Below are 22,677 nucleotides of genomic sequence, written 5' to 3'. Positions count from 1 at the left end.
AACTGCTACTTTTACAAGAGAAATTTACAGAAACGTAATACGATAACTAAAACTTTTCTGTACTTCTAAAAATTTTAGAATGGGCCCCAGAAGCAAATTTAAGAATGATGAATTGATACTACCATGTGAATGGAAAGAATGCTGCTTTGTAGGGAAATGCGTAGAGGAATTTTGTAATCATATTGTGGAACACTTGGAAAAGCACCTACAGCACCCCCTGGAAATAGCAGGTCATTTGTCTCATCTGTCACAGAGATTACATTCCAGTTTGGAAGATTATTCCTAGCCTAGAAAATAATACTGACTTAAGTTTACCTGGACATTAGCTTTTCTAAGACCCAGCTGCATGAAGCCCTTAGACTTGTACCAGCTTATACCCACTTTTTTTGTTTCATATCTGATTGCCCTGGATTTTTTTGTTTGTATTGATACCTATTACTAAGGTGGAAAGAGACCAGAGAGGTGGTGTAATGAGAACTTCTGCTGAGGATTTTTTTCTAAGATTAGAGCCTTAGCAGGTGCAATTGTCTAAAACAAATTTTAGCAAATTGGTTTTGAATGTTGAGAGTTCTTCCCTTTCAGGGAACTGGCCTGCTGCTTAAGAATTCGAAGTGTGAAGTAGCAGTTGTATGAATCTTTACAGAAAAAAGGAAGTTTTCATTGTTTGTGTGGTATTTACCTTATTTAGATACATATGTTGGTGTTATTTTATGATGGGTATTATATTTTATATCTTTTTAACAATATTAAATGTACTTGAAAACAAAAAAAATATCTGATTTTGCAGAAAATTATAGGCAACCTCTGTGGATGTAATAGCAATAACATACTAGACTTTTTAATATAGCTATTTTGGCTCTTGTGTATCCTGCTCTTTATTCTTAACACTGTAATCAAGTGTAATTACAGGTGTAGGCATTTTAATTAAAGGTGAGTGAGTTTTAATTAAAGGTGAAAAAAGTAGAATTGGACCAACATTAACAATGTTTCTGTGACCTAAGCTGAAGAGTGTTATGGTATATATCTAAAAAAATACTTACTTTTACAAAATTTTCCTACTGAATCTATGAAGTGCCTTTCTGCAAAAAGTTGTGTTTTAAAGTACAGAGCACTCTAGTATAGCTGCAATTTTGAGGCAGTGGAAAATCTGTTTGCCACTGAGATTTGAAAATTTTATGTAGTACATTATCAGTAGACAGCAATTACTAGCTTCTCTGCTAAGGTTACTTACAGATTGTGAAGTTATTACAAATATAAGTACTATTGGCATTCTCACTGTTGTGGCACATGGTTGCAGATTTCATGCAGTATTCTGTAAAATGTTACTTCTTTCTTGTGTTTAGATTGGTACAGGTGTTGGTGGAGAAGTTGTGAATTTAGGGGGAAAAATCCCAGAGAGCTGATAACATACGTCTGTTTTCACAGTTACCACACCAAACTGAAATCCATAGGCTCTCATTTACAGGCATTGCACCACAATTTGACGGCATGTTTGCAGAACAGCCGTAGCTGGCATCAGTTACCAAAGACTTCAGAGGAGTTTGTTTGCCATTGGGAGAATTGTGATGTAAGTGAAATACGTTGAGGTATTGCTATTTTGTTCCCTTTCCTAACTTCACCTTATCATTCTTTGGATTTGACTCAGTATTAGGAATTTTTGCTCAATCTTACCTCTGACAATGTTTCCCACTGTCTCTGTAAGTAATACATGATAATTATGGTAGCATTCATGAAAATGTAAGCAGCATATTTGCATAACATCTGTGACCTTGGATTCAAATTTTCTTTCTTTTTGTGGTGACTTAAAATGACCATTTTGAGAAAGATGCAGCTTCCCTTGTGTTTTAACAGCATACGTGCAAAATTTTACCCAATTTATTGATAGATTTATGAAGTTGGTAATTTGCAGAGAGTTTGAGAGTGTTTATTGTTAGTTTGTCTGAAGAAAGGCAACAGAATATCTGATGTTTCCTCAGTCAGCTGGAAGTGTGGGGTTTTGTTTCTTTTTTTCACTGGGACAGAAATCAGACATTTGCAACAGGCTGTTCATACAAGTCTGATGTTCTTAGGTGGCCAAGATTGGTTCCAACTAAAAATGGTGTGCCTCGACCACTTTTTGGTGTCCTATATTAAATAAAATCTTTATCCGTTCTGTTTTGACTGCTATTTCTCTATCAAGTAGACCAAGATGGTCAGCAGTTGCTATCTTTTTTTGACAGTGTTGATATAAATAGTGCTGCTTTTATACATTTTTTTCTGCTTCTTGTAGGGGTTCATCCCTGATCAAAAGTAGCTTCATGTTGATAATGACATTATAGGGAAATATTTTCTCTGTTAGTGTTGGCCTCAGAACCTCAGCTGTTATTTATGGCTAGTGAGCATTACCTTTGCATCCACAAGTGTATTGCCTTGCAGATGACATTTTCTTGCCACCTCTTGTTGTGTAACTGTTGAGTAAGATAGTAGTGCAGGAAAATAGTCTATCTGGTCTACATTAATTTTTTTCATGTTGTATAAGGTTTTTTGTTTTATTTAAGTTATATAACCAAACCCAAATACAACATTGACGAAGAAGAAACAACTGAAATGAGTTGTGCTGTGGAAAACAGAAAAACTGTAAAACTAACCATTTTTCAAACCTCATGTGGGCAAATCTAATGTAGATACAGTAATGTTGAACTGCAAATCAAAACAAAAACTTCAAAGTTTTTCAAAGGCCTTTGATAATTTTTTACTTATGTCTCTCTAGGCCTTTCATTGATTCATGGGTTATCATCCTTAAATCCTATACCTCTATTATCTCTGACTTTTTCATATCAAAGTTGTGATAGCAATGAAATAAACTGTGTTTTTTGGGGTTATAAACAAACACTATAATGAGGATGAAAATATTTCCATACAAGGAAACGTCAGACTGGTGGTGCTTTACATAGGTATTGTATCCCTTATGCACATCACATTGTTGAATTAGAATCAGTGTGATATTTGAGTAAATTTACTGCAGTGATGGGAGTGAAATTACTTTTTTTCTGGTGGTGATTATAGTCCATGCTTTGCTTTGCTAACCTTCTCCTTACTAGGTCTAAAGCTATTTCAAGTTTCCTCTTAACATTTCAGCTGACAGGTTGTGCCATAGCCTATATAAAAGGTGAGTTCCTCCTCGTCTGTATGTTGTTACTGGGCAGGATGTCTACAAATACCCATTTGGATCTTTTGGCTTATGCATTTAGAATATCTATACTCACATAATGCATTGATGCCTCTCTTCATTAATTTTTCTTTACATGAAATAAGGAATGACAAAAATCTGAAAGTGAAGTTTATATATATAGAGAGGTAATCCTGTTGTTAAGTCAATCTGTGAGAAACTCTATCTCTGTAAATAAAGGCTTTTATTTACTAGTGGATTACACATGGAGGTACCCATTCTCCTCTTCCAAAACTGTAAGCCTAAACATATAATACAGAGCATTACTTATGATAACTTCTGTATTGTTTGCATAGCTTGATTACAAACTTCTGTTACAAACAAATCTTATTGCCATTTTGTCTCATAGCTTATAGGAATCATATTTCTTACAGTAGTTATTTTTTATACTATAAGCTTTTTAATAGATACCAATTAGTCTTTACTCACATACTGCCATGATTGGTCTATTTCTTTAAAAAATGAGAGGTTCATAAAAACTTCAGAGCCCTCAGAATTTTATTTTGCTACATCTACATCTGTCAGTAAGCACAATCTTTGCTTGAAAAACATGCTTTAAAAAACCAGAAGAAAAATCTTTCCGTTAATTGATTTAATGTTCCATTTTTCATTTATGTAAGTGGGCAGTTTGGGCTGATGGAATCGTTTAGTCCATAGCATTTTGCTAAATCGTTTTATACATGATTTTTCAAGTTCAAGCTATGTTGTGAATTTAATTAATTAAAGGAATGTTTCCCAACTTAGTAGGCAAGCTAGACTAGACCCAGGAGGTGGGGTAGGGCACACTGCAAAAGAGGAGAACTTTGAGGGCAGGGAAAACTGCTTACCTTTCCCACCCTCCTGCAAATATGTTCCCACAGTTATGAATATAATTCTCTTTGCAAATCATACATAACAGCTTTCCCCAACACTTGTGGTGCCTCCTACTGTGTCAGATTCTGTTTCCTCAAAGGTAAAGCTTCTGACTTGGGCAACAGCCCCAAAACTTCTGTCCTGTCCTATTTAAATATAAAGAAATATTCAAGAAACTTCCCACAAAACACTTAGAGATGGTGCCAAGAAATTAAAACAGGTTTAACCCCCATATGGTTACCCTGATAAAGAAGTAAAGATGTTTTCGATCACTGTCTAGCTAGCTCAATACTTTTAGTTGGTTCACCTTAATATGCCTATATGTTTTCATATATACAAGACCTTGGATTTCTCAGATCATGTTTCAAGCCCTTCAGAAGAAATAAGGGCTTGTCTCCCTGAGGGAGCTATTGTGAAATACATTGGAGTATGAATTTAAAATGCAGCAGTTTACCTGCATTAACTCCTTGTGTAAATGTTCTGTTCTGCACACAGAATGCCTAGCAGTTTAATCTACCCTGCTAAGATTAAGATGATTAAAAACAGATAATACTAAATTAATAATTTTTTCATTTATATATTTCTCTTTAAAAAAAAAAAAACAACAAACCCAACACTGTTTAAATTTTAATCAACTGTATATGACCAGCAGTGGCAATATCAGCCTGAGGAGTTTGACTTTCCTTTCCTATCCCTGATGTTTTTATTTGGTTGAAAGCCTGATCAATTCCTTGTCCCAATTCAATGTGTAGCCTTACAAAATTGTGCCAGCACAGCAGAGAAGTTAAGGGATTAAATTATTGGGAACTGAAAGGAGTACTTTGAACTGCAGCTGGTGACAGTGCATGGTTGAATGACACCCTGTGTTACTTGAAGAAAAGCCAATATGTAGTCTACTTTCACTCTGCAGGTGTGGATTTTTGTGGAGTGAGGCAGAAGCTAATTCAGGTTTAATCCCCCTTGTCACGTAAGTACTGACTTGTGGCGCACTGTGTCCATAACTCCTAATTCAGTTTAATCATTGCAGAACCTTCCCATTTCTGTTGGAATTATCTGCGTTGTCCTCACAACCTTCTCGTGAGTAGGAGCAGGTAGAAGTGAAAGGAAGGGAGAAGTTAAAAATATACCAAAGAAATAAATCAACAGAAATACATTAACAGATATATCCCTGCCCCAAAGAATGGGTAGAATTCACTCAATTAGTCTAGACAGACTTTTCAACTACTAGATGGCAGCTGAAAATTGAGGACCTGGTTTGTGTGCTGTTCTACATTTTTGTAGTTCATGTAATTGTCCCTGTGTTGGAGTGAGCTAATTAAACATTATGACAATATTTACTGGTTTCTGATTGCTTTCTAAAAACACTTAATCCTCTGTTCCTGTCAGTTGATTTTCTGCCAAAATTATCTTGTCTTCCCCATGTTTCTCTTTTGTTTTCAGGCTACCTTCAATAACCCAGTGTGGTTTTATCAACATGTTGCTATTCACGCCTATGCTACTGAGGAAAAAACTGCTATAGATCAGAAGAAAGCTGTTTGTTGTCACTGGAAAGGTAGTTCATATATATATATAAAAAATATATTTCATAAAGTATTTCACTGCAGCATTTCTTATAAAAGTCACTTAATTCTACATATTGCATAGGAGCTTGTGGGAGCTCTTCAGGTCTTTTTTTCATCTAAAATAATTGCAGAAACATTTCTATTTCCTAGGCATCATGATAGTTCTTATCATCCCTGGAGCTGAATGCTCCCAACTCCTAATCAGTCTAAGCTGAGAATTGCCAGTACTGAACGAGATTGGGTTTCCTCATAATTCTCGCTGTGCTTGGTAGTTAATATACCATTCAAACAGACTTTTCACTTATATTCTACCACTCAGGATCAGGGTTGTCTCCCTTTCGATAATATTTCATGGAGAGCTTACTCTGCTTTTCCTTACATGTTCCCTTCAAATCAAGGGAAGCACACCTGTTGCTGTCCTTGTTTTTCTCAACTCTGTGTGAGAAAGAGCATTTTTAATGCATTCTACCTCTTGTGTTAAAATTACTGTTATGGCTTCAAAGCTGATGTTGTGCCCTTGGCTCTATTGTAGAAGCCACATTCCATTGACAGTCTTTCATAGCAGATGCCTTGATTGTTTGAGTAAGGGCTAAACTATGGACTGCCATCTGATGTGCATGCCATTCAGCTTCAGACCCATGAAGTGTATGAGCAGAACCTCTCCAGAAGAAAAGACTTTCTGCTGAAGAATGATGAGACAATTTATGGGACTCTGGTCCTGGAACAGATCATTCTGTGCTTGCTTTAAACCAGTCATTTTGGTTCTCTTGTGAAATGTGTCAACAAAGTCCAGGTTTGATTGGAATCCTAATGGTGAACCCCCCAGATATGTGTCTCTTAAATCTATGGGTTAAAGTTACTTCTTGGGTTAGCTATTCACTGCAACATTCTTTTGTTTCTTTTCCCTCTTGAGTTAGCTGACAGATGCCCTGGTTTTTGGCTGGGGAACAACCTACTGCTGTGACCCGACAGAGTAGAATCTGTAGTCCTTGGAGGAACAAAAATTGCACATCAGTGTGGTCATAGCTTTAGAAAATATAGCCCATTAGGACAGGTGAAGGGACTTCTTTGATTGTATAGCCGAAATAACAGAATGGCGGAAAGGGAAATGCAGAAGAAAAGGAATATGATATGTCTTCAAGTATGTTTAAGAAATGCCCTGCTGTTACGAACAGTGAAATTATTTGTTCTCCATGTCTGTGCTGGAAAGGATGAGAAGTAATGAGTGTCAGTTTTAACAAGAGAGGTGTAAGTTATAAGTTAGGAAAGCCATTTTAATAGCGTATTTTAAAATACCGTAGCAGTCATCTCTTGAAATTATGGAGGTTGTGTGTCACCAGGGAACTGCGAAGACCTCTTTTTCAGACCAAGGTGTAATTGATCCTGCCCTGGAACAAAAGAATAGGTCCCAGGTTTTTACAGGGTCTGTTGCAGTCTGTGATCTTGATGTTGAGGGTGGTGGTATACGTTTCAAAGTGACATGCAAAATCATAATGTCCAGGCAGTGAAAGACAGCTTTTCATTCACACCCCCAAATGTAACCAGCAAGGACAGGCCAGTAAGGTCTCATCTCTGTGAGGAAGCAGTTTCCATGGAGCTGGGACAACAGGCAGAAGGTGATCAGTTTTTTCCAGGAACCCTCAGTATGCTAGCTGCTGGTCTAAGTTGGTTTGAATTTGTGAGGCTACAGCAAGAGTGGGCTGCTCTGCAAGGTTAGGCAAACTGGGAGTTAAAGGTGACAGGCAGGCCGGCAGGTACCTGACTGACAGGTTGCAGTCTCGCAGAACCTGAACAAGAGCAGGGCAGGTCAGGTGATGCTAGCCGGGGTCAGCCATAGCCCAACCATCACCAGCCAAGTCCCCTGTGACAAGACAGGTCTGACCTCAAGCCAGGACTTCCAGGTAGCAAGTCAGAGACAGGGTCAGTGCGGCACAAGGCAGGGGTAACCCCAGCTGCCAGACAGACAGTGCAGAGTGTGTGAGTGGAGGTCCCGGATGAGGCTGCTCACTGCTCTTTCTCGCAACTTAGCTGTTTTCACAGAAGTGTGATTGAAGCTTGAACAGTGTCGCCATATTGGAGCATACCTCAAACACAGGCAACTAAACTTACAGATGTGTGGGGTGGAATTGCCTGCAGAGGAGGATTACAGAGAAATATGGCTATAGGCTGGTCAGGACACCCAGAGGCTGTTGGTGTACTTGGAGCCCTGGCAGAGTTCACAAAAGAGGGATATAAGGGAGAGATGCAATCTGATGTCCCGTATATCACATTTTGAATTTGGGGTCAGACAGACACAGAAATCTTCATGTTGCACTAGAAGAATAATCAGTTCTCCAGCTTCTAGACATGGAAGCTTGTCCTTTTTCTATGGCCCTTCCTAATCAGAAGTATTCTGTACACGCTAGAGGTGAAAGAGACACTGATGATCCTGTTGCCTCATTGTAGGCAAGGTAAGGTTTTAGGATTTCCTGTGTCTTTTAATAAAGAGTCTGGAGTTCTGTCCCTTTACTAACTGTTATTCTGGAGCTCAGAACTCCTTTCCAGGAAGCTGCCTGTATTCTACCCATTGGGGTGGATGTGGGCTATTATCAAAGCTATTGCATTCTTGTTCTACTTGAGAGAATGTCTTGATGAATAGGAGAAATAGAACTCATGATGCATCTACTTGGTTAAATGAACTAGGCAAATCCTTTTTGTTAAGTGAATTTCGTGTATTAATTTCTGAGACCTAAAAGTATCCAACCTGTCATTGAGTTTGACTCACGTGATTACTCTTATCATGCACCATCCACAAAAGAATATTTTATCTTTCTCTACCTCTTGCTTTTGCATTTGAATGTAGTCCTCTTGATTCTTAAAAGTCTTTGATTGAGTCCAGGCTGTTATTTCACCTTTTTAGAAAGGTGGCTTTCCACATAGCTGTTATCTTTGTTAGGTAGGTGAGAGAGGCCCGTGGCTGCTTCTCCTTGTGTGAGAGGGTAGGCTATTCCTTCACACCTGTCTGAAGTTTTTTCCTGAAATAGTACTTTAGCTCCATTTACACCAGTACATTAACCTGCTACGGATTTTCCCCTTTTTTGTCACATGTGAATAGCCAGAGCTTTCTACTTGTACTGTTAAAACTTGCACTGTGTCCACAGTACCAGTCTGTTCCTGAGCTCAAGATATCTGAGGACATAGTTATTCATATGCAAAGATTGGTGGATAGCTGATTGCTTGTGGTTAACCACTATGTGAATGTGTATGTAAAGATAGAAAATTTGAAGATAAAAAAATAAAAGACAGCAGTAAGTAGAGTTCTTGGAGATGTAACGTTGACATGTATTTACTGCCCCATCTTGTTCTCCTGGTTCTCCAGACACCATGAAGATTGCTATAGTTACGTGACAGGGGGTGGGCAACAGGAATAGTAATGCATGTTATCACTGTTCTAGTGTGTGAGCATGCATGCGGAGTCAAAAACTTTGATACGTGAGGGTGAAAGTATAGCAGCAGACTGCTGATTCAAAACAAATTTTTGAAACACACACATGGCCAACAGGGCTTGAAGAATTCTGATTACTGACAAATAATCTGGCTTTGGCTTGAATATTTGAGGCGTTAAATGTCACATAATGTTTGTAATAGTATCAGTCTGATTATTTTTTTTTCCTAGAAGAATCTTTGTGTTTCTAAAAATGTAACAGTTTCTACATAAGAAAGAGCACAGTACTCATCTGCAGCTTTTTTCCTGTTTGTTTGGTTTAGATTGTTAGGTGTATTTAAAGGAAAGTATAAACTGTGGAATCATTTAAGAACCCACACGCCAGAAAGAGTTGTAGCATGTACTACTTGTGGAGGAATGTTCTCCAGTAATGCTAAGTTTTTTGATCATGTAAAGAGACAAGTTTCAGAAAATAGTAAGTGGATATGCTCTCATTTCTGTTTATATTTTTAAGAGATCTTCATTTAAGGTGCTTTGTGATAATGTACACATGTAATTTAATAAATATTTCTATTTTTCATATAAGTAAATTGCATGAAAGCAGGGTTTACTCCAGGAAGGCAGTTGTTTTCATAAAGCATAGAAGTTCTTTTGACTTTGCATGTCTGACAAATTAGGGTAATGAAAGTGAGCAACAGAACACCCTTAGATCCCTGTTTCAGCAGAAAAGCTATTCACTTGGCAGCTGTGGCATCGCACTGCCTCTCTTCCCTTGGTGCCCGTGGCACAGCATGACATTCCACTGACACTGGGAAACTGCCCATGAATGGGAAAGACTTGATTATTGAAGAGAAAACTTCCACAAGAGCCAGGCTTGGATTACAAAATCTGCAAGTAATCCCAATGAGTATTTAACTACTTTCAGGTCAAAAGACAATTTTTTTCTCTCCAGCTTTGCTTTTCCAGTATTTTCTTCACCAGAACACTTCCCACCTTGACTAACTGTGTATTAGTTGTCATGCTTTCCTGCATGGTAAAGAAGAAGGGAGTGGTGGTTGGTTTTTTTTGTTTTTAAATGCTTGGAATATATTTAGGAATTGTGGATGTTTTGGTGATGGAAGGTAGGTACATTCTAAGTAATTGACAAAGAGCTCAAATTTCAGACTGTTAGTGTTTTGAACAGATTGTTACTCTGTTTGGGATAAAATTAACTTACTGATAAACAATCTTTTTTATTAAGCCTAAACTGAATTTTCTTCTGGAGAGTATTAGTAATGAAAAAGAATACTGAAACTGTCTCAGTGCTGTGTTAGTTTATTAATTAAACTGGCAGCTATAGGTTATTAATTAATAAATGCTTCCTAAGTTATTTGTATTGTCAATAAATGGTTTCTGTTTAAATTCAGAATGAATGTTTATTTGCCAGAACTGTCAGAAACATTTTGCCAGTGAAAGGCTGCTATGAGATCACGTGAGGAGACATAGAAAGTCAGAGCTTTTTGAAATAGAATATACTTTTCTGAAGGTCACCTTGTACAGATAAACTACAGAGTTATAGCTATAATTAGATCAAGTAAAATAATGTGCGAAACGAGGACGACTGTGTTACAAATGCTGAAAAGTAAGAATTTCATTGCCAGTCCCTCTGAAGCATGGAAATTCCTTTCTTCATGCCTTCTGATCAAAAAGTGTAAGGCGTTCTCTGTTTTGCAGTAGTTCTCTTGCAGAAGCTTATTCTTCACTTGCACCTCTGTTTACTTGCTTGCATGACTAGGGGCATGGTTAAAGCCAAAGCTGTGTTTTAGCTTGAGTTGCAACTCTGCTCACCTTCCAATGCATAATCAGCCTCACTCAAATAGTGTAGTCCTTCGTTGACCTAACCACAATCTCCCTGAGGTCCCCAAACGATTCCCACAAGTCATACTACAACAGCTATGACTTGATGGGAAAGAATCCTACAGCATCTAAGCACAAGGAAACGTGTGATATTGCTGTTGGATATACAGGAAATGCAGAAGCCAAGAGGCGGGTGGGTCTTTGCTTTGGGAATAGGAATATTTGAAACATGTAGCCAGGCCTGGGTTCCAGTCATTTAGGTTGTATAAACATGCAAGTAGCTTTGTGCAGTCTTGCTCAGTCAGGGTAGATTCTACTTTCTAGTTGCATTCTTAAGGAAACATGATTTTTCATTGTCTGCAAGTCAGTGCTTTGATGCTTAACAACTGTGCATTTCCTTTGGTACTTACTGTAAGCTACCAGGACTGACCATGTTTGTATTTAAATGGTTTTATAGTCAACATGCATCTGACTAAAATATCTTATTTTTTTTTTATTTTATGTTAGAAAATAGAGAATCATTTTTGGTTTGTTTGCTAGATTAGTTTTATTCCTTTGTCTCAAGGTGATTTTGGACAGAAATTGCAAATAAATGCAAATTAAGATACTGTTTTTATTAGCTAATGAAACAGTTTAAATATGCTGTTGCGTTTTTTTTATATTAAAGCATAACACATAAAAATAGGTTTGATATATTAAATAAAGCACATGGCTAACTGAACTATTTGTTTCTGGTCACTCTGGCTGCACTTAAACCTTTGTGAATTGTACAGTGCACCCAGCTGTCCTTGTCCTCTGATAATTGAGGCGGTGTTCTGCTTACATAGCCAGGGAAAATCACAAGGTGGCTGGAGTTAGTAACAAGGATAACATGAACCTGTGTCATGTCCCAATAAGCCTCAGCAAACCATGTACAAAGCTACAATGTAAACTTGGCTGAGGGAGTTGGGAGGCATTCCTTGGTCCAGCTGTTCAGGCACAACCTAAATGCCTTCAGATACTAAAGCCAGTTACTTCCCCAGTTCACGATTCAGCTTTCTTTAAAAACTCTGGCAGCATACATGTCTGCATGTTTGTGCAGACTGCCGGTGCAGACGTGACAGTCTCAGATTCTTAACCCAGTGTATTTCATAATAGCTTGCTGGTATAGATAAATAATGACGTTTTCTTTTAAAGAGCTTGGCTACCTGTAAGAAATTCTTCTGAAATAAGCTGTGATGTGAATGCAAATGCTGTAGATAGTCTGAAATCACTCCCTACATGGACATGGGAGACAACTAAGTAAACTGCTGGATACTCCCATTTCAAGAGACTGCTGAACTTGACTGATGCAGTTTTGGAGATTAAGTTATTCCAGACTAGTTTTCCACATGAGGTTATTTATTTTAGGGAGAGGAAAACAAAACAAAAAAACACAAAAACAAAAGAAAACAAAAAAACCCCAAGTAATTCTGCTGGTTAACGCAAGCTATGAGGAAAAGTGCCTATGCAGGGATTGATTCCAGAATAGTTACAGTGCATTGTATTTACTTCCTTTTTTGAGGATACATGGGCACTTCAACTGCATGGGTTTTTTGGACACTGATAAAGCACTGGGCTGACCATAAGATAATGCATTGTTTCAAAGTCCTAAGTATAACAGATTTTGTCTAAATCCAAAAATTCTTTATTGAGACTCTTTCCTACTGCATTCATCAGGTTGCTGATTCACATGCAGCAAAGCAAGCATTTGGTTCAGCTTAAGGTGTTCCAGTCCTGCCTGCCCGTCTGCCAGAGGTTTTCCCCAGTTCCAGAGTCACCAGAGCAAACTGCAGTTCGCAGCCTGGCCGCTTAGCAAGCGCCTGGCGTTATTATGCCTTAAGGCTTAAGCAGATCTATCTGAATGTGAAACCGGGAGGCGGAGGGCAGACACATATTCTTTCTACCACTTTTTTATGAGTGGTAATACCTTAAACGCTGGCAGTCGATTTGCCAGTGCTTGTCTGTCAGAAGGTCTGCAGACAACATCCACCTTCCAGAAAACTTCCCAAAGTGCCAAAGGCAAAATTATAATCATCCTTTTGGTTGGAGCCTGGAGGGTGAAACATAATCCCCTACATCGATTTCCCTTACCATCTGTTTTTTGAGAGTAACTTGAAACATTGTAAGATTGACCATGATTTCACTACCCTTTTTATTGCATCTACATTCCAATTTTTATCTCACTTTTTCTCTGTGTATTTTCTTCCCAAATGTATTATGATCTGTTAACTTTAATATGATATTTTAATAATATTTTTTTGGTCATATGTCATAGCAGAGAATGTCCTGGTGAAGCTGTGATACAGAATTGAAAGTATCTTTCCACTCTCTTTTCTAGTTACTCATGTTACACGTGCCTTTTGTGATACGGTATGCACAAGTGTCTCCTCACTGAAAGCCCACATCGGGTTCTGGCACTGTAATGAACATCCTTTCCATTGTCACCTCTGTGACAGCAGGTAAGAAAACCTGAGGCTGATACCTACATGAGCAGAACCGTAGAACCAAGTTGGTGTTCTCAGTAAGAGGTAGTAAAGAAGGAAAACTTTTCAACCACTAAAATCATCAGCTATTCCATGAAGAAATCTAGTAGATTCATCTGCCTTCAGCTGCTGAAACATTGTAGTTCATGAACTTCTGGTGCAAGTAGGACTGATGTGCTGAAAGGTGAATTTTCTTGGCATGGCTATGTGTACTACAGAATGGTCATCACGACAAGTTGAGAGGTGTAGCAGCAGTACCTTAAACTGTGGATTTTGCTATCCTAAATGATTGCTGGCTGTTTGTTGGGAGGGTCGCAGTCTTCTCCTTTGAGTGATTTTTCTGCCACAGGCTTACTGTATCTTCTGCTGTCTTGCACTTTTGCCGTGGTGATTTCTCCTTTCACTAAGTGATGCCACACAGTTTAAAAAAACCCACAAAACTGGCATTGTGATGCAATAGACCAAGTTGAATATATAAGCATTGGCAAATTATGTTGAATTTTGCCAGAGATGAGCAGTGTAGCCTTTGTATGCTACAGACGTACATACAGATGTCTGTAGCATCAGAAGGATGGGCAGACAGAAGGAAATAATCTGACTTTCTAGACCAGAGGGGATGAAGTGACTGATTGATAATGGACAAGAATTTTCTTTACTCGAACAGAAAGAGATGGCGATGCCTTGCAACATGGTTGTGGAAAAATTACCTAAATTTGGGCATGGTGTGGATGTGTGGGAAGAAAGAGGGAATGGAAAATGAAATCCAAAGCACATCAAAGAGATGTCTGTAGTATTCCTTTTCACAGGTGGAAAAACTGAGGTAGAAAAGCAGTTTATATATATTCCACTTTCACTTGCCATTGTCAGAGCCAAAAATTACTACCTCCCAGTCCTAAACATTAACCACAAGACTACTCCTGTGTACTATTATATCTGCTATTTGTTTTACCTTGTTTTCAGTTTTAAGAATGCGTACGATCTGCATAAACATGTTGAAACACACAATGGTTCAGATGCCTACAGCTGTGATGTTGAAGGATGTGGTTTTATTTCATGGACTTTATGAACTTTGAGACAGCATTACAAGAGAAAGCATGTGGTGAGTATATTAAATAGCAGAATAAAATACATTGCTATAAAATATATGTTCATTTAGTTTCTTGTGAATTAATTAAATTTTTGTTTTCGATCAAATCAAGTATTTATTTTCACACATTTCTAGGACTCTTGCAAGTATTATGCAAATACCTGATTCACCCTTACCTATAGATTCTGAGTGCTTACTTTAGGTGCATGCAGTGGCATTCTCACAGTCTTGAACTCTGGCCAAACCCAACCCACCCCCCTTTTTTTTAGAAAAAAACCACAATGTGCCAATCCTAATCTCAACAGCAAAGTATTTCAGGGATTAAAATCCAATGTCACATTTCTCCTCATGTTGGTACTTCATCCTTAGAACTAATATGTTACCTGAAAATAGAGAAAATATAAAGTCTGTAAAGCTTACATCACTTTTAATCAGGTGAGTCTGACCACAACATTAAAATACAGTTTTGGTGGCTATAGTTTTTGCATACTTGTTACCTGTTTCTTCCACTTCAAGTTATGATCACTGCTGTGTTTTAAAATTAATATATTTTAGTGGAAGCTATGTGTCACACTGCTAACTAGAGATATCTGCAGTATTGATGGCCAGTGCAGAGAATTTCCATGTTCACTGGGGTTCCTTAATCGAACAAGTTCTAAAACTCACAAATTTTTAATGTTTTAGGAAGTTCACTGCAAAAAGGTTTTCAGCTAGTGTGGCTTTCCACTTTTCAACAAAGGATTAATTTTTGTTATATATACACGTGCAAGCCTTCAATGACTCTAATGGTCTTTCTTTCCAAGAGTAATGGCATTCCAACATATAAATGCCACGTCTGTCAGAAATGTTTCTCCTGGAGTTATACATTGACCCTACATCTTCAAAAAGCTCATAAACTCAGCAGTCATTCTTGTTTCAGGTATGTTACTAGTTAATTCTTGTTCAGATTGTAAAGTAATGGGTTTTTTTAAACATTTTAAGAGATCCAGATATTTAATTAAATGCTATCTTAAGTTTGATTCTGTTTTAAACATTCCAAGCATGAAACAATTTACTACTTAAATTTCACTATCATGATGGAAAACCTATTGTAAATATGGTTAAACCAAAAAAATAAAAGGATCTTTTTGCTTTTATAGCTTTTCCACTTTGAAAAGCTTGTAACCTACATTGTTGAAAGAGATTTTTTTGACCCTGTGCAAGTTGCATCCACTAAAGAGAGAACCTAAATATATCAGCAGCTTCTGTAGTATAAACAAGCCATATTCTCCGTTTTGAAGCAAGAAAATCCAGCAAATAAAATCTAATTATGAATAGGTATCTCTTACTTTTTGTTACGTGATGTATATTTGATAAAAACTACTTATTGGAACCCTCTTGCACGTGTTCCTTCACATGGAGTGTTTTTTTGTTTGAGTGCCACCTAATATATAGCAATCTAATTCATCTTTTACTTGCTGACATTCTCAGTTTTGGCAGTCTACTTAGATGTTATTCTTCTTTTGTCACCTCTGTGACAGCAGAGATGTCAAGAAAAGATGAGTGAGTTAATCTCAGTTTGTGGTATGTTGAGGTAAAGTGGTTTTAATATAGTCTAGCATTAAATCTACTTGAGTATTCCCCCCATGCATGTTGTGGAATGATCCTCGGTAATGTTATTCTGCTGCAATTTGCTATGTTTGTGAAGTGTATTTTCAATTTTATTCCCTTAGGTATAATGAAGATGATGAAGGTCATATGAGTTTGAATGTAGCGGTATGTAATGCTGCCATGGGTTTAAGCCAGGCTGTTAACAGTAAGGTGGTAACAAATAAGTCTTCACCAAGTCAAAATAGTTTTGGAAGAGAAGGAGGGGATGACTTTTACGAAAGAGGCACTTCAGCAGTAGAAGTACTTTCCACACTGCTTCAGCCATGGTCACAAGCTACTGGAGAAAATGTTCTGGTAGGAGGAGAGACTTCTGTGCCAAAGGCAGTGTATTCTGAACGTCAAACTGCTGTACTCCTGGGCTACTACAGACAGCTTTCTAGAAAAGCAGCCTTTTTGTGGATGTTTCCTGTGCAAATTATACTCTTCAGAAGAGATTTATTTTTTAAACTAAACATGTTTTAAAGTCCTCACTTTTATCCTCGTTGAATCTTGTATATAATACTGTGTTTTCTCAGCTTTCATGTTAAATTTTTCTAATATGTTTAGAGAATATATGCAGGATACACACAATATTATGTACGTATAATACTTTCATTTACAACCTTTTGGAGATGAAACTTTTAAGTTCCGTATATTCATATAGCGTATATATGTGTGCATGTGTGTTTGTTGATTAAAATAATATAGCCCATGGGGAAAGTAGTGAGCCAGTGCATGAGACAAACAGTTTGAATTGATAGGTAAAACACCCGAGTTTTTATTAGCCCAGTATGTTATTAGAAGTCAGATAACAGCTTGTGAGATGTATATAAAAAATTTACAACTTTGGCAGGTTTCTTAGCTTTACTTAGTGACTTTGAAAATATTTAAAGAGTTACTAGAGAGATTTTATTATTATAATGGCCTTTTAAGCTACAGTGTATTGTTAAATGAATACATTTGAATAAAAAAGTTATGTCCAAATAAAACAGTTACAGATGTTCACAGAGCTGACTTCAGGATTTATATACCATTTGGTATAATGGAAATTTCATAATTGTTTGTTGGATGCTGCAGATACAATGACGAGAAAGCAAATGATACTGGCAGCATAGCTATATATATCTAACTGTATTTTCATAAATAATTCCACATAGCCGTAGTTATTCTGACTTGTTAGAAAAAATGCTTGCAATAATATTTATTTGATTCTTGTATAAAAGGCATAGGCAAAAATATCTCATCACAGTAAAAATGAATTGCAATGTTTGAAACTATTTTTAAAACAAGAACTGAATGAGCCCTCCAACAAAAATATGTAAGACTTACACACAAGAGAAGGTAGTGTTCGGTTGGCTAGAAGACTAACTTACCCTGTAGTAGCTACTACAGGCCAGCAACCCTTGAGGACCCTTTGAGGTATATATATGAATACCTAAAGAGGTATTCTGCCGCTTTGAAAGCACCTGTCAGGGCATACGCCGAGCAGTACTGCATCCCCACTGCTTAGTGCACGTTCATTTCTTTATGTAGACAAGCTGATACTGCGAGCCCAGAAGAAGCAATCGGCCTGCACACAGATGAGTCCCGAGCCAACCAGAATGGAGTATCAGGCAGACTGGGAACAGTTTGAACAAAAATAGGCCATCTGAGATGGCAGCGAGCTTGCCGTGTGACCCCAAGGATCCCGGGGCGCTTTGATCTGGAAGGATTTACACTGTGCGTCTTCTGTAGAGAATGGTCTCCCCTGAACTGGCCTCACATCATCCAGCTGCTGCCTGCTGCTGCATGCAGGCCTACCGAGCGTGGGGCCAGGGGAAGGACGGACCCCCCCTCTCATCCCCACCGCTGGAGGAGCACAGTGCTCTGCCCAGGGTCCTCACAAAGGCTGGCCGGAGTGGGTGAGGAGGTGGTGTCAGCATCAGATCTTTTATGCTCTTAGGTGAACTGTTCCCTCTGCTTCCCGTGTTTGCTGTCACAAAGAGCATGGAGGGAGCGAGCCAGCTGAGGGGGTTCTGCCGTTTTGCTACCACTGCGTTCTGAAGGGCAGCGGGGCTTGCTGGAGGGAACCTTGAGTAACGTCATGCCTGTGCTCAGACAGCAGTGCTCACTGCTGCTTCAGCCTAGCAGCCTGGACCAGGTTGTCTACAATGTTGAGCAATCTTGGTGAGGGAGTTTAAGACCTGTCACAAATACAGGCAGGTTAAAAGTGATGGCTGTAAAGATCTCCTTCCACAGCTGTCCACCTCCTTACTGCCTTGAAAGCTCCTGCTTTGCAGGCAGCCGAGAGCTTTGTGCTCAGGTTTTAGTACTATTAAACATGCTGGGTTGCAATTCGTGGCACTTCAGCTGACGTTTAAGAGCAGTTGAGCCATCTGTGCAGTGGGGGCAGGCCAGACAGATGTGGGTGGCAGCCCGATTTTAATCTGCCTTTGTGCGTGAATCAGAGAGCCAGCATTTTTAATACTTTACAACGCGGCTAAAACTGACTCACGTTTCTCTGGGCAGTGAATAGCTACCACTATAGCCTCTGGGATTTCCCCTGCTAAATATCAAAGGCCTGCAACAAAACAACAGAGTTAATGCTTCCCAAAGAAAGAGTTCTTTCTAATGGAAAGTATTAGTCAACCAGAACACAGAAGAGTCTTTCCCAGATCTTTTACAATAGCTTACCAGAAGCCTCTAATCCAATATCCAACAATTTACTGCTTGGGCAGATCCCCACACCTGCCTGATCGGGAGGCTGCTGCCTTCAGTGCAAGCTGCATTGCAGGTACCAGGTTAATTTACACAAAGGCCGTTCAGGGCTTCACAGGACAGATTTAAACATGGCATTAGATTGTACTTGAGCTGGGGAACCACGCTTGCAGGGCAAGGGAATGACCTGCAAGTTCTGAATTGCCACAGTTTCGTGTGAGCCTATTAAATACATTTTGGAAGACAAAACCAATTGTGGGGGCAGACACAATGGGATGATAGTTTATTAAGACAGACCTATTTTTGAAAATAATATTTTAAATAATTTCCTTCAGTTATGCTGTTTAATGACATGTCAGAGTTTTATTCTGCTATTGCTTAGGTACCTGTTCCACTTTATTATTGTTCACAGCGTTTGCATTCACACAAGGGCTTTGCAAAACTCAAAAGTTACATCCGTTTTCTTGTCAGTAACCCAGTTCAGAATTTACATTCTTACATTAGTTTGTATATAGAGTCTTTGTTAACACCTGTGTATTTACTAGGCAATGGTAGTTGGCTATTAGACAAAGGGTTTCAGAGTTTTCCAAATTTTATGTCAAGATGTAAGTGTTATGTTAGCACTCCAAGGTGCTGGATTGCATGTACAAAGCAAAATAAAACATCCATCTGAATGAAAACACTTTGGTGAAAAGAGGGTTTTTTTCCTGATTTTGTTACCAAATTATAAACTTTTCATGCTAGTTATGTGGACTAAAATAACTGTATTTAAATCTATTCGATTTTGAAAACTAGGGTTTTGTTTCTGCTGAATTTTCAATGTGAATCTGAAGCTGCTTTCTCCCCAGCAAGCGCTGCTGAGTGCTGTCCCTTAGAAGAGCTACAGGGGACTGAACCCTCTGACTCACCCTGCCACCTTGTCCCACGCCATTGTGTGACTTGGAGTACCTGGCAAGAAAATATCTCTGCTGAATGCATACTTTAATCAGCGTCTCTGGGAAGAAAGGAGCTTTACGAGACACATTATTTGCTGGGATTTGTGGGACCCAGCTGGAAAAACAACTTTTTCCCTTGCATACCAGGTATGAGGTGGATGTGAGTCATTAGGGCCTTGTTCTCATGGAGCCAGATCATCTGATAAGGTAAACTGGCACGGATCCACTTGAGTCTGAAAAACCAGCATATTATCTAATTGCGGCTCTGGCACGGGACCTTTGTGGATTTCAGTGGGACCAGACTAGCCCTTGGCTTTGTGGAGGCAGGAGGAGAGAGCTTGCCAGGCTGACAAAGAAACCCTTTGATAATGACCTCGGAGATGGTGCCCTGCAGCACAGTTAACAGCAGGGAAAAAATGTACCTAAAAAATGACGGTGTCTGCCAAGAAGCAGAGCAAGACTGAGCTTGAGGAAATCATGCAGAACACCCTTTTTGTTCTCAGAGGTCTGAGACCAAAAGTTTAAGACTAGGCATTCTTTTACACAATACTACAGACACAACTGCTTGCATGAATGTGATTAATTTTTTTTTTAATTAGTATTTTTTCACTTGGTACAGGCTCTCTACCATCATAAGCAGAGCTGATAATGAGTTATATGTAAAATTTGGGTTATTTAATACTTCTCAATTAAGTTCCTGAATGCAGGGCTTCTTATTAACCTTACAGAGGAATAATGTCAGCAAAAATAGTTCCGTTGTGAAAAAGCACAGTATTTGTCTCTTGGAAAAAAAATTCTCAAAGCTGGATCGATAAGCAGTGCTATCATTTTGAACAGGCTTTAAAGTTTAGCATCTGGGAGCGGTTGCCCTCATCTGGTTTTTGGCATGTAATTCCATGAAATAAGACATGTTAAGAGCAATCTCCAAAGCTTACATAAAGCCCTGGAACAGTGATTTTCTCACTAGGACATCAAATACAGAGTATGTCCTTTTACTGTCTCTGCAATGAGGAGCTTATGTGGTCTCCAGCAAATTATGATGTGCCTCAGTTTTCTGCCTCTAAAGAAGAGTTCTCAGTTTTGCAAGAAAGCCACAAGATTTTTATTAACTTGTGTTCTGATTTGGTCAGCTATTACAGTCACAAGCACTAAAAACATGCTGATGAAGGCCCAAGGCTTACTTTTATACATTCAAATCAATTCATAAAGGAACTGACTCTTGGGGTGCTGAGCAGGCAGAGCTGCCATTAACTTAAGCTCTGAAGTAGCAAAAATTCATACATGTGCCTGACTCTGGGCACTAGGTGCAGTCCAGCTGGAGTGTGTCATTGACTTCACCTACAGAATTACCTACACTGTACTTTTTTTTTTTTTTTTTTTTTAATGTTCTTCAGTGGAAAAGTTGTGTTAAGAATTCCCACCCTCTTCCTACCACTCATTTCCACCTCCACACCGCACTTCTCAGTTATTTGCGGGGCAGTGCTTTAAATGAGATCAGCAAGGAACTCCAGCATCTGCTATGATGTGTAACTATGCCCCTTTCATCAACTTCTTCAGAGGCAGTTTCCTTCCAGCCTGCTTGCCTCCCTTTCTGTTGACATTAACGAGCATCTGGTAAATCAGGCCAGCTTTCTAATCTGTCTGAAAACCAACTAAGGGAGTTTTTTTAAGTGAGATCATTGAGCTGATTCAGTTACTATTGAACCACGTGAATGCGAACACAACCGTGTGAATACTAGCACTGGAACAAAAAGGGGATGGCAGCCTCCTTCACAGACAACGGAGTTTTACATTGGCTTAAGCCAACTGCAGTATTGCACCATTTGTGTATAAAAACCGAAGCATATCTTAAATGTTTGCAGAATGGGTGAATAGATGGGGTTTTGGTTTATCTTTTTGGAAAGCTGCAAGCTGTAAATTAGTGCTCTTTTGTATCAGCTTTAAAGGTATTACATAGTTGCCATCTTCTACCTTTAACAGAGGACCAAGGTGCCCTATGGCCTGTTTAAGCTTCAGGTGGGGTGACTTCATACATGCCATGCAACCCTTCAGAAGGATTTCATTCTGGAAAGAAAAGGCTAAAGCACTGGATTAAATCCTGTTCTCTGGAAGGACGGAGAAATACTGCAAGCAATGACGCAGGTTCTTCCTGATGCCCCTGTTAATATACCTGCACAGAAGAGAAGGATTTACACAAGACTGGTTACCTTGCCGCAAAAAGATACATTAGGCTGGTTTCACGTGATTTACTCTCAGCTGACCTAGTATTGACTGTTGTCAGCCTCCCTAGCTATTAGCATATTTCATTTATTTATTTATTTTTGGTCAGGGACCTGACTGCTCTGGAATTCCCTTGCCATCTTCTTTTTCTGCCTCTTGAAGACAAGCTCTTCTGGTGCCCTCTTCCAGCCTTCCTACACTTCACCAACTAAAAGCTTGGGGCCTGGGCAGCCAGGTCTCTAAGCACCTTAAACACGGACTTTATTTAGGCCTAGCCCTTTCAAAAGCACTGAAGTAACTGGAATTCTCTTCAGTGAACTCTTTCCATGTTCTGTCATGAGCTCTCACTCCTTTATTACTGATGTTTGTTGAATTAATTCTCAAATCACAGCGCAGGTAAGGTATACAGTCTACTTTTTACTTAAACTCAACTGCCAATTAAGTGGAAGATGGGTTCCGTCTAACTCAGTTTTACAGCTTTCACCATCTTCTCAACGGAACAGGAGTTTGAGTAATAATGTATCGTTAGTGGAATAAAATATCTGGGGTGCTATCTGGGACAAAGTTGTGCACGCCTCCAGAAGGCATTCTGTCCAAAGCCTTGGTTCTCAAAATCACTCCAGCTTAAGCAGAGCTCCTTGAGAGCATGGCAGTCTCTCCAGGCCGATCCAATTACAGCTGAAGTCCCAAATCAAAGCAAGGAACAAGCTAGGATGATAGCTG

The 22,677-nt window shown here is 38.8% G+C and overlaps 1 long non-coding RNA gene across 1 annotated transcript; it reads left to right on the top strand.

Moving 5' to 3' along the window:
* The first annotated feature begins 4,737 nt into the window (after positions 1-4,737).
* LOC121084047 lies at positions 4,738-19,449 on the top strand. Its single transcript, XR_005826560.1, has 5 exons — positions 4,738-5,612; positions 13,242-13,362; positions 14,347-14,485; positions 15,277-15,392; positions 16,186-19,449. It is a non-coding gene; the product is annotated as an uncharacterized LOC121084047 (long non-coding RNA).
* The last annotated feature ends 3,228 nt before the right edge of the window (positions 19,450-22,677 follow it).

This window comes from Falco naumanni, chromosome 2, assembly GCF_017639655.2.
Source record: "Falco naumanni isolate bFalNau1 chromosome 2, bFalNau1.pat, whole genome shotgun sequence".
In the NCBI taxonomy this organism is placed as follows: Eukaryota; Metazoa; Chordata; class Aves; order Falconiformes; family Falconidae; genus Falco; species Falco naumanni.
This window is presented reverse-complemented; position numbering and strand designations above follow the sequence as displayed.